Source organism: Elephas maximus, chromosome 10 (assembly GCF_024166365.1).
Source record: "Elephas maximus indicus isolate mEleMax1 chromosome 10, mEleMax1 primary haplotype, whole genome shotgun sequence".
Lineage (NCBI taxonomy): Eukaryota > Metazoa > Chordata > Mammalia > Proboscidea > Elephantidae > Elephas > Elephas maximus.
In genome coordinates, this window is record NC_064828.1 from 112,734,213 (window position 1) to 112,747,246 (window position 13,034).

Consider the following 13,034-nt stretch of genomic DNA (forward strand, 5'->3'; position numbering starts at 1 on the left):
GTGCTACCCCCACCAGGCTTGGCTGTGGCACTACCCGACCTGGGCAAGTGGCCACTGGAGGCGGCCCAGCCTGGCATATGTGACATGCAGGGCGGGGAGGCGGCTGCAAGGGCCCTGGCAGCATCCCACAAACCCTTAATTTTCCCGACTCTCACTATAATCAGGGCGACATGGAAAACAAGCTCGCTGGCAGATGCACTTGCTCCTGGCTGCTCAGTGGCAGGCTGGGCGAGGGGCGGCTGCTCTGTGCTGTGCCCAGGCACCTTCAGCTATTGTCTCGTATTTATAGATCCCTGCACTCTGCGTTCTGCTTGGCGTCAAAACCTGGAGCTGTTTGCACCTGGGAAACTGAGTGTGGAGGCGAGGGCCCATGCTGAAGGGGCCTTCCATGGGCTGGGTGGGTGGGAGGGACATATGGTCACCCCACCCCACACACCCATTTTCTAGGTCCAGAGAGGGGAAGTGAGTCAGAAGCAGACTGGAAGATGATCCTCCAACCCGTCTCAAAGATTTGGGCCCAGGGCCTGGCCCACAATTGCTATTTATTGAGCACCTGTGGGTCCCTGGGTGGTGGAAATGGTTAAGCAATCAACTCCTAACCAAGAGGTTGGCGTTTCAAACCCACCCAGAGGTGCCTCGGAAGACAGGCATGGCAATCTGCTTCTGTAAGGTCACAGCCTTGAAAACCCTGTGGAGCAGATCTACTCTGCACACATGGGCTCGCCACGAATCAGAATTGACTTGATGACAAACAGCAACAACACTGAGTGCCTACCCTGTGCCAGGTCCACACCATCTCCACAACATCACTCTGAAGCAGTACCCCTACTCCTGCCGGCACTGGAGCTGAAGAACGAATGAAGGAATGAATGAATAAGTGGGAGGGAATAAGAGCAATCCCTGAATCTATGGCTTGTTTGGAGACAGGTCACACATAGTTTTCCAGATCCCTGACAGGGAGACCTAAGGGCTGAGTAGGAGTTGAGCTGGTGATCGTAGGTGTGGCACATGTACAACAGGTGCAAAGGCCCAGAGGCGAGGAGAGAGGGCAGGGAGGCAGGAGCCACCTCTTCCCAGAGAGTAGGGGCCAGTGATGTGACCATGGCTGGGTGACGGGGCTCCTTCCCTCAAAGCAGGAAGGGTCCCCAGGGACAAATCCAAAGGAGACCCCGAGGCTCACTATGTTGGCCTGGAATTACCTCCCAGATCTTCTCCTGGCCCCCCACTCTTGTGGCAGAGTTGGTCACTGGAGTGGCAGAGGGGCCTGGACAGGGGTCTGGGGTCCCAGGTTCCAGTTTCTCCTTTGCTACTGATTGGCTGTGTGACCTCGGCAAGGCCCGACCTCTCTCTCGGGCTCAGTATCTCATGTGTGAAGAAGGGTCTCTATCACTCCTGAGACCTCTTCCCACCCTGCCCCTCTGGCCATCGCTGGCTGGCAGAGGCCGGAGGCTCAGCACCTCTCATGGTCAGCGGAGTGACTTCCACAGCCTGAGGCTGTACCTGGGGCCGGAGAAGCTGCCCACACCTGGCTCTGTTGGTCTGATAATTATAGAAATGAATGAGCGCATAAATGAATGAGTCAGTGAGTGGATACATGAATGAACTCTGCACTCACCTAGCATACTCACCCCAGCACCCACTCTGTACTATTCATTGGGGTGTATAGGTGACTCTGACCCAGGCCCCGCCCCTCAAGACCTCACAGTCTGCAGGAGAAATAGACCCTGACCAGTGGGCAGGTGTTAAGAGGGTGCTGCCAGGCTAGGAAATGCTTTTCCAGCAGCCACGAAGGGGGCCCAGTGGTTCCCCCAGCCCCAGAAGGCCATGAGTCTGGGGGATGATGTGGCAGCCTCTGGGGACTCCTCGGGGTGGGGACCAGCCAGTGCCCTCCTGTTGCCCAGCGCTGAGCCAGGCCAAGGAACTACAGCCGTCTGTCAATCAGCAGACCCTGAATCAAGTCAGGGATGGAGCGGGGTCAGGCCTGCACCCTTCTGGGGAAGACAGACCCAGAAACACGGTCATGCTGCAGGTGGTACAGGAGAACAAGGAGAGAAGCAATGCCGGCGGACTGAGGGGATGCAAGGGCGGGTGATGGAAGGATGAGTGATGATGTATCAATAGAAGGCATGTAGCAGGGCAGATAGGTGGACGGATGGATGGATGGAAAATCAGAGGGAAAGATGGATGGGAGGATAGATTGATGGATCCAAGTGGCAAGGATGGATGGGTAGATGGATAAAAGGATTGATATGGATACAGGAATGGATGGTTACATGGGCGGATTGATAGATGGGAGGATGGATTTCTGAATGCATGTGGCAAGACGGACAGATGAATGGAGGGAAGGGTGTAAGGATGGATAGATGGGGAGTTACATGTCAGTGAATGGATATAGGCATGGAAAATGGATGCATAAATGGGTACAGTCAGTGGATGGGTGCTTGGTGATAGTATGTGAATACATGTCAGCAAAGTGCTGCTGTAGCAATGGATGGGTGGATACAGGTAGATGATGCAGGCATAGAGGGGTGGGTCAGTGCATATATGGACCATGTGCATTCATCGACATGTGCATATGTGTAACAGAGGGGTGGAGCCAAGGGTGGATGGGTGGATGGGTGGATGGACAGATACAGGAGTAAGAGAGGGCTAGATGGATGGGCACCTGCCAGCAGGTGGGTAGATACAGGCACGGAGGGATGGATTGAAGCACGAGAGGGCGCGTGCTCAGAGATGAATGGTTTCGGGAATGGATGGGGGAAGGATGGTTGGTTGGATGGGGGAGCTCCAGGCTGCTCCCTCCCTTGACTTCCCAGATGCTAGTATCTTGCTCACACGCCCCCAAATCCCTCCTTTTCAGAGACAGTGTAGCTGGGGCTCGCAGGGCTGTGGAGAAGAGAGGGGTCAGCCCTGCTGACTCAGACACCAAGTGAACCTGATACTGCAGACACACACTGGGAGTGGTCGGAGGGGAGATCCCCCAGCTTAGGCTGCTGTGCTTCCCTAGAAGACACTCTCTGGGAACCAGGAAGCAGAGGCCTCTTCTAGAGACAAGGGCGGGCAGATGCGTCCCCCAGGCTGAGGCGCATGTTCTTCCTGAGAAAGGAGAGCTGGACCGAAGGCGGGCCTGACCCCACTGAGTCTGTGCCAGGAGGCTGGGACTCAGAGAAAGACCTGGGCCAACCTCCAGGGTCCTCAGGCCAGAAGCAAAATGGGGGAGGCAGCAGGGCAGTGTGGGGAAGAGCAAAAGTGTGAGAATTCTCGGGCCTCAGCGTTTGCATCTGTTAAAGGGGGACAGCCACAGAAATTTGGCACCGATGGGGGGAGGATTCAGGAAGAGGGCCATGCTACTATCAGTGCTTCCTACAGTACCCGGCATACTGGCGCCTGCCCAGTGACCCTTGGAGCCCAGTTTCCTCCTCCACAGAAGGGGGTGGCAGCTCCTGCCTCGGAAGGCTGCTGTGAGAATTGAGTGAGACTATGTATGTGAAGGGGGCAGTGGTGGCTCAGCGGTAGAATTCTCGCCTTCCATGTGGGAGACCAGGGTTCCATTCCCACCCAATGCACCTCGTGCATGGCCACCACCCATCTGTCAGGGGAGGCTTGAGTGTTGCTAGGATGCTGAACTGGTTTCAGCAGAGCTTCCAGACTAAGACAGACTAGGAAGAAAGGCCTGGGATCTACTTCCAAAAATCAGCCAGTAAAAACTCTGTGGGTCGTGGAGGTCCAATGCGGCTGGCGTGGGGCAGGGCAGCATTGCATTCGGTGTGTGTGGGGTCACCGTGAGTTGGGGCCAGCTTGATGGCATCTAACAACAACAACATGTGTGTGGAATTCCAAGCAGATGTCTGGCATGCCCTGCCCAGCCCACAGGGTCTCCTGGCGCCTTGGGGCATGGTCTTCGTGTCCTGGCCCCTGGAGACAATGGGACCCTTGCGTTCCCCTCCTCTGCGAGCTCCCAGAGGTCAGCTTTTCCCCATGGGAGTGTGGGCGGGGGGCAGGCCATGGTGGAGGAGCTGGGGGGCTGGAGGACATCCTGGGTGTGCCTCGCCATGGCTGTGTGACCTCGGACAAGTCATCTCACCTCTCTGGGACTCTGCTTCCCTTAGGGCAGTCCCAGCACATAGGGCCGGGATGATGGGTCGGGTGTAATGTGTGTACCCTGCATGGGGGTTGGCACGCAGGAGGGGTCAGGGAGTACAACTGAGCTAGATGGTTAGCGGTGGGACTGCATGCTGTGCTGAGAGCCGGGGCCATCAGGAGAGGTAGCCCAGGCTGCTTCAAGCCGAGCCGCAGGCAGCATCCTCCGGGCTCCGCCAAGCCACAGAGAGCCAATGGGTTGTTATGACAACAGGAACTTGTCTGATGCACTGGTGACTCTGGGAGAGCCTCAGAGGACTGGCTGGCCAGGGCCCCAGACACTCCTTCAAGGTGCATCACACATACAATGGAAATGGCCAAAGCTGATGACCCCTGAGGTCCAGCCAGGCACAGGCACCATGCCACACGCCTTATACCTCACACTATCGTGCCACAGCCTGGGGCCTGGCACTGTCCTGTCCTCACTGGACAGATGAGGAGTGCACCTGACTTCCCCATCGTCTGGTGGTCAGAGAGTTGGAGGGGGGATTTGAGCTTGGGTCTGGAGGCTTCCAAGTTCCATGTCCACTGGTGATGGGGCAGGTGGGTGGCTGCTGCAGAGGGGGCTCTCAGGAGCTGCAGAGGCAGGACACAGTGGCCTTCCCAGCCTGGAGCAGACCCACCCCAGGGCTGGGGACACTTGTCAGCTGACAGCCCGACCTGTTGTGGCATTCACTTACTCACTCATTCATTCATTCAAGAACTACTTACTGAGCACCTACTACATGCCAGGCCCAGTGCAGAGAGCTGGGATCTCCATGGAGCTTACATTCTAGTGCAGGAGACACATAATAAATGAACAATTGTGAACACGTCTATACCAATTCCACGTGTCTGTCAGTTTGTCGTACTGTGGGGGCTTGTGTGTTGCTGTGATGCTGGAAGCTATGCCACCGGTATTCAGATACCAGCAGGGTCACCCATGAAGGACAGGTTTCAGTTGAGCTTTCAGACTAAGACAGACTAGGAAGAAGGACCCGGCAGTCTATTTCTGAAAAGCATTAGCCAGTAAAAACCTTACGAATAGCAGCAGAACATTGTCTGATATAGTGCTGGAAGATGAGCCCCCCAGGTTGGAAGGCACTCAAAAGATGACTGGGGAAGAGCTGCCTCCTCAAAGTAGAGTCGACCTTAATGATGTGGATGGAGTAAAGCTTCCGGGACCTTCATCTGCTGATGTGGCACGACTCAAAATGAGAAGAAACAGCTGCAAACATCCATTAATAATCGGAACCTGGAATGTACGAAGTACAAATCTAGGAAAATTGGAAATCATCAAAAATGAAATGGAACGCATAAACATCGATATCCTAGGCATTAGTGAGCTGAAATGGACTGGTATTGGCCGTTTTGAATCGGACAATCATATAGTCTACTATGCTGGAAATGACAACTCGAAGAGGAATGGTGTTGCATCCATCGTCAAAAAGAACGTTTCAAGATCTATCCTGAAGTACAACGCTGTCAGTGATAGGATAATATCCATACACCTACAAGGAAGACCAGTTAATATGACTATTATTCAAATTTGCGCACCAACCACTGGGGCCAAAGATGAAGAAATAGAAGAAGTACGTGTTCTTCTCAGTTTATACTGAAATAGAAGATTTTTATCAGCTGCTACAGTCTGAAATTGATCCAACATGCAATCAAGATGCATTGATATTACTGGCGATTGGAACGCGAAAGTTGGAAACAAAGAAGAAGGATCAGTAGCTGGAAAATATGGCCTGGGTGATAGAAACAATGCCGGAGATCGAATGATAGAATTTTGCAAGACCAACAACTGCTTCATTGCAAATGCCTTCTTTCACCAACATGAACGGTGACTGTACACATGGACCTCGCCGGATGGAACGCACAGAAATCAAATTGACTACATCTGTGGAAAGAGACGATGGAAAAGCTCAATATCATCACTCAGAACAAGGCCAGGGGCTGACTGTGGAACAGACCATCAATTGCTCATATGCAAGTTCAAGCTGAAACTGAAGAAAGTTAGAATAAGTCCATAAGAGCCAAAGTACAACCCTGAGTATATCCCACCTGAATTTAGAGACCATCTGAAGAATAGATTTGATGCACTGAACGCTAGTGACCGCAGACCAGACGAGTTGTGGAATGACATCATCCATGAAGAAAGCCAGAGGTCACTGAAAAGACAGGAAAGAAAGAAAAGACCAAGATGGATGTCAGAGGAGACTCTGAAACTTGCTCTTGAGCGTTGAGCAGCTAAAGCAAAAGGAAGAATTCATGAAGTAAAAGAACTGCACAGAAGAAGATTTCAAAGGGCAGCTCGAGAAGACAAAGTAAAGTATGATGATGACATGTGCAAAGAGCTGGAGATGGAAAACCAAAAGGGAAGAACACGCTCGGCGTTTCTCAAGCTGAAAGAAATGAAGAAAAAATTCAAGCCTCGAGTTGCAATAGTGAAGAATTCCATGGGGAAAATATTAAATGACGCAGGAAGCATCAAAAGACGATGGAAGGAATACACAGAGTCATTATACCGAAAAGAATTAGTCGATATTCAACCATTCCAAGAGGTGGCATATGATCAGGAACCGATGGTACTGAAGTAAGAAGTCCAAGCTGCTCTGAAGGCATTGGGGAAAAACAAGGCTCCAGGAACTGATGGGATATCAATTGAGATGTTTCAACAAACAGATGTAGCGCTGGAGGTGCTCACTCGTCTATGCCAAGAAATACGGAAGGCAGCTTCCTGGCCAACTGATTGGAAGAGATCCATATTTACGCCTATTCCCAAGAAAGGTGATCCAAATGAATGTGGAAATTATAGAAGAATATCATTAATATGACACACAAGCAAAATTCTGCTGAAGATCATTCAAAAACGGCTGCAGCAGTATATTGACAGGGAACTGCCAGAAATTTCAGGCCAGTTTAAGAAAAGGACGTGGAACCAGGGATATCATTGCTCATGTCAGATGGATCCTGGCTGAAAGCAGAGAATACCAGAAGGATGTTTACCTGTGTTTTATTGCTATGCAAAGGCATTCGACTGTGTGGATCATAACAAATTGTGGATAACACTGTGCAGAATGTGAATTTCATAACACTTAATTGTGCTCATGAGGAAACTTTACATAGATCAAGAGGCAGTTGTTTGGACAGAACAAGGGGATACTGACTGGTTTAAAGTCAGGAAAAGTGTGCATCAGGGTTGTATCCTTTCACCATACCTATTCAATCTGTATGCTGAGCAGATAATCCAAGAAGCTGGACTCTATGAAGAAGAACGGGCCTTCAGGATTGGAGGAAGACTCATTAACAACCTGTATTATGCAGATGACACAATCTTGCTTGCTGAAAGTGAAGAGGACTTCAAGCACTTACTAATGAAGATCGAAGACCACAGCCTTCAGTATGGATTGCACCTCAACATAAAGAAAACAAAAATCCTCACAACTGGACCAATGAGCAACATCATGATAAACGGAGAAAAGATTGAAGTTGTCAAGGATTTCATTTTACTTGGATCCACAATCAACAGCCATGGAAGCAGCAGTCAAGAAATCAAAAGACGCGTTGCACTGGGCAAATCTGCTGCAAAGGACCTCTTCAAAGTGTTGAAGAGCAAAGATGTCACCTTGAAAAGACTAAGGTGCGCCTGACCCAAGCCATGGTATTTTCAATCGCATAATATGCATGTGAAAGCTGGACAATGAATAAGGAAGACCGAAGAAGAGTTGATGCCTTTGAATTGTGGTGTTGGCGAAGAATATTGAATATACCATGGACTGCCAAGAGAAGGAAAAATCTGTCTTGGAAGAAGGAGAACAGAATGCTTCTTAGAAGCAAGGATGGCAAGACTGCATCTTACATATTTTGGACATGTTATCAGGAGGGATCAGTCCCCGGAGAAGGACCTCTTGCTTGGTAAAGTACACAGTGAGCAGAAAAGAGGAAGACCCTCAATAAGATGGATTGACACAGTGGCTGCAACAATGAGCTCAAGCATAACAACGATTGTGAGGATGGCGCAGGACCGGGCAGTGTTTCGTTTTGTTGTGCATAGGGTCGCTATGAGTCAGAACCGACTCGACGGCACCTAACAACAACAACAACAACTGTACCAGTTGGGGGCTGTGTTGTGGAGAAGGGTGGGGGTTACAAGAGGCTGTTGCAGGGGTACCTGATCTACTCTGGGGGGACGGAAGGAGGTGGGCTGTTGGAGGTTACATAGGAGTAAGAGGATGAGAAGGAGGGAAAGGGACAGGGAATGAGTGTTCACAGCAGAGGGAACAGCAAGCTCAAGGCCCTGAGGCCAGGCAGAGCTTAGCAGGGTCAGGCTAAGTAAGTGGAAGTTCCTTGTGGTGGGGGGTGGAGCACGGGGGGAGAGGGTGCTGGGTAGTGGCCTTGCAGGGTGTATGAAGGTGTGATGTTTTCTTGCCTATGCTTTTTTTTTTTTAATAATTTTTATTGTGCTTTAAGTGAAAGTTTACAAATCAAGTCAGCCTCTCACGTATAAACTTATATACACACCTTATTACATACTCGAATTTACTCTCCCCCAATGAGTCAGCCCACTCCCTCCTTCCAGTCTCTCCTTTCGTGACAGTTTTGCCTGTTTCTAACCCTCTCTACCCTCCCATCTCCCCTCCAGACGGGAGATGCCAACACAGTCTCACGTGTCCACCTGATACAAGTAGCTCACTCTTCATCAGCATCTCTCTCCAACCTATTGTCCAGTCCCTTCCATGTCTGATGAGTTGTCTTTGGGAGTGGTTCCTGTCCTGGGCCAACAGAAGGTTTGGGGACCATGACCGCCGGGATTCCTCTAGTCTCAGTCAGACCATTAAGTCTGGTCTTTTTAGGAGAATTTGGGGTCTGCATCCCACTGATCTCCTGCTCCCTCAGGGGTTCTCTGTTGTGCTCCCTGTCAGGGCAGTCATGGGTTGTGGCCGGACACCATCTAGTTCTTCTGGTCTCAGGATGATGTAAGTCTCTAGTTCATGTGGCCCCTTCTGTCTCTTGGGCTCATAATTATCTTGTGGCCTCGATGTTCTTCATTCTCCTTTGATCCAGGTGGGTTGAGACCAATTGATGTATCTTAGATGGCTGCTTGTTAGCATTTAAGACCCCAGACACCACACTTCAAAGTGGGATGCAGAATGTTTTCTTAATAGAATTTATTTTGCCAATTGACTTAGATGTTCCCTGAAACCATGGTCCCCAGACCCATGGCACGCTGGCCTTCGAAGCATTCAGTTTATTCAGGAAACTGCTTTTGGTTTAGTCCAATTGTGCTGACCTCCCCTGTATTGTGTGCTGTCTTCCCCTTCACCTAAAGTGGTTCTTATCTACTATCTAATTAGTGAATACCCCTCTCCCACCCTCCTCTCATAACCACAAAAGAATGTTTTCTTCTCAGTTTAAACTATTTCTCAAATTCTTATAATAGTGGTCTTATACAATATTTGTCCTTTTGCCTCTGACTAATTTCGCTCAGCATAATGCCTTCCAGGTTCCTCCATGTTGTGAAATGTTTCACAGATTCCTCACTGTTCTTTATCGATGTGTAGTATTCCATTGTGTGAATATACCAAAATTTATCCATTCATCCGTTGATGGGCACCGTGGTTGCTTCCAGCTTTTTGCTATTTTAAACAGAGCTGCAATAAACATGGGTGTGCATATATCTGTTCGTGTGAAGGCTCTTATTTCTCTAGGGTATATTCAGAGGAGTGGAATTTCTGGGTTGTATGGTAGTTCTATTTCTAACTTTTTAAGGAAACGCCAGATAGATTTCCAGAGTGGTTGTACCATTTTACATTCCCACCAGCAGTGTACAAGAGTTCCAATCTCTCCGCAGCCTCTCCAACATTTATTATTTCGTGTGTTTTGGATTAATGCCAGCCTTGCTGGAGTGAGATGGAATCTCATCGTAGTTTTAATTTGCATTTCTCTAATGGCTAATTATCAAGAGCATTTTCTCATGTATCTGTTAGCTGCCTGAATATCTTCTTTAGTGAAGTGCATGTTCATATCCTTTGCCCAGTTTTTAACTGGGTTGTTTGTCTTTTTGTGGTTGAGTTTTAACAGAATCATATAGATTTTAGAGATCAGGTGCTGGTCGGAGATGTCATAGCTGAAAATTTTTTCCCAATCTGTAGGTGGTCTTTTTCCTCTTTTGGTGAAGTCTTTAGACGAGCATAGATGTTTGATTTTTAGGAGCTCCCAGTTATCTGGTTTCTCTTCGTCATTTTTGGTAATGTCTTGTATTCTGTTTATGCCTTGTATTAGGGCTCCTAACGTCCCTATTTTTTCTTCCATGATCTTTATCGTTTTAGTTTTTATGTTTAGGTCTTTGATCCACTTGGAGTTAATTTTTGTGCACGGTGTGAGGTATGGGTCCTGTTTCCTTTTTTTGCAAATGGATATCCAGTTATGCCAGCACCATTTGTTAAAAAGACTATCTTTTCCCCAATTAACTGACGCTGGGCCTTTGTCAAATATCAGCTGCTCATATGTGGTTGGATTTATATCTGGGTTCTCAATTCTGTTCCATTGGTCTATGTGCCTGTTGTTGTACCAGTACCAGGCTGTTTTGACTACTGTGGCTGTATAATATGTTCTAAAATCAGGTAGAGTGAGGCCTCCCACTTTCTTCTTCTTTTTCAGTAATGCTTTACTTATCTGGGGCTTCTTTCCCTTCCATATGAAGTTGGTGATTTGTTTCTCCATCACATTAAAAAACGTCATTGGAATTTGGATCAGAAGTGCATGGTATATATTGATGGCTTTTGGTAGAATTGGTCTATGCTTTTAAAAGATTGCACTGGCCGTGTGTGTAGGCTAGATGGGGCTGGCCCAGCAGAGGGTCGGGGGGCCCCAGGGAATGGGCGATCTCAGGTGTCCAGGTGAGACATGGTAGAAACTGGGACCAACCAGGTGATGCTGGGGATAGAGGAAGGTGATCAAATTGGAGAGAGGATGACTCATGAAGACCTGGTGATTAGGGTGGTGGAGGGAATGAGGGGTGGCTCTAGGTCCCTGGAGCCCATGAAGGTGGCCTTCATGGAGTCTTGCAGACATTCAGCCTGGGCTGAACCCAGAATAGCAGAGGCCCTCAGGCACTTGATATGAGGCCTCTAGGCCCTCCTGATGGGCAGGATCTCAGGGCACAGCCAGGAACAGGCAGTGCCAAGGAGGACCTGGGCAATGCTCTAAGCAGCGCAGAGCTGGGGACAGGGCAGCAGTGGTGGTGGCCTCTAGCTGGTCAGCCAAGGTGAGTCTTCCTCCAGTGCCCACATACCAGCATCCCAGGTCAAAGCCCTGCCTGGGCTCTGGCTCCCCAGAACAGGCATGTCTTCCTTTATACCAAGGGGGGAGGGTCCAGGCCTGGCTCTGGCCCTTCTCTGGGTCCCCAACTCCCCAATCCCCATCTAACCTATACCCTGGGTACCCATGTGCTAAAGGCATTAGCAACTCCTGTCCCCCACCTTATCCCTTGTGTATTACTGAGTTGTTGCATACAGCTGCTGGTAACAGAATCTGGAAATAACCACAGTTTAAATACAACAGAGGGTTATTTTTTTCTCAAGTTAAAGAATTCCAGAGGCAGGTGGTCCAGGGCTAGGATGATGATGATATGGTCATCAAGGACCCAGGTTACTTTTGTTTTTCTACTCCTACATCCTTTACGTATGGATTCCACCACAAGGCTGCCTTATGGTACAAGGTGGCTGCCACAGCTCCAACCATCACCTCCATGTTCCATATAAGAAGTAAAGAATGGGTGCAAAAAGGGCACAGGCAAGCTATTTGACCCCTCTTAAGGCACTCTCCCAGAAGTCACACTTGACTTCTCCCCCAGCTGTGAGGGAGCCTAGGAAATGTCATCTTTTAGCTGGGTATCTTGCCTCCCAAAATAAAATCAGGGTTTTATACTAAGGAAGAGTGGGAGAACAGTGGGCAGCAGCCTCTGCCACCCCCTCCTGTTTTACCAGATTGATAAAGTTCTAGTGCTCCCTCCTCTGAGCCCTGTGCTGACCCCACCAGGGTAGGCATCATGCGTCTGTGTGTTGGCTGCCTCTCTGTATCCCTCATCCTGGCAGAGGACCTGCCATGAGTAGAGCATGAGGCCAGCCCAGGGCCGGCATGCAGCAGTGCTCATCCCATACCGGCTGCCCCCCTGAGGCCGACACAGTGCCCAGGACATGACCTTCTCCTCTCCAGTGCTTTCTAAGCCTCAAGCCTAGCTCCCATGTAGCAAGGATCAATCTGGGGGTGGGAGGCAGTGGGGACCTACCACATGCTCTCTGGGATCGATGGGCAGGCAGGCTTTTAGCCAATCAGTCTGTTCAGTGAAGGCAGATGCCCTGGTCCCAAGAGGACCTAAGGATGCCAGCCCCAGTGGAAGGAGACGTGTGGGGTCAGTGAGACCCTCTTGGAAGGACGTGGCATTGGACTGACTAGAAGGATGCTGTCGGGGGCTGGCTCCCAAGCACGGAGCCCTGACCCTGCCAGCCCCAGGCCCGGTGACCACAGCTCCCTCATGGAGCCCAGGGTGGAAGACCCCAGGATGGAAGCATACAGCGATGGCCTTCGAAGCCAAAAGCCAAGTCCCAGTCCAGGTCGGAACCCTGAGAGCCCAGCCTCTGGCCCCCGCTGGGCAGCACAGCCTAGCCCTGAGGAAGCACAAGCATCTCCTGGCCTGCCGCCTATGCCAGAGCCCCTGAGTGCCGATCGTGGGGCTGCCACGGGCCCCCTCGCCTGCCTGGGCCGCCGGCGGGAGGCCAGGCTGCCCTTCTCCAGGTTCCTGGATGAGGTCACCGTGCGGGTGCTGGATCCTGGGACCCTGGAGTCCTTCCGGGGGCCCAGAGGCCGCAACCCAGAGCCCTCCCCAGGGGAGCAGAGTCCAGGCTTGG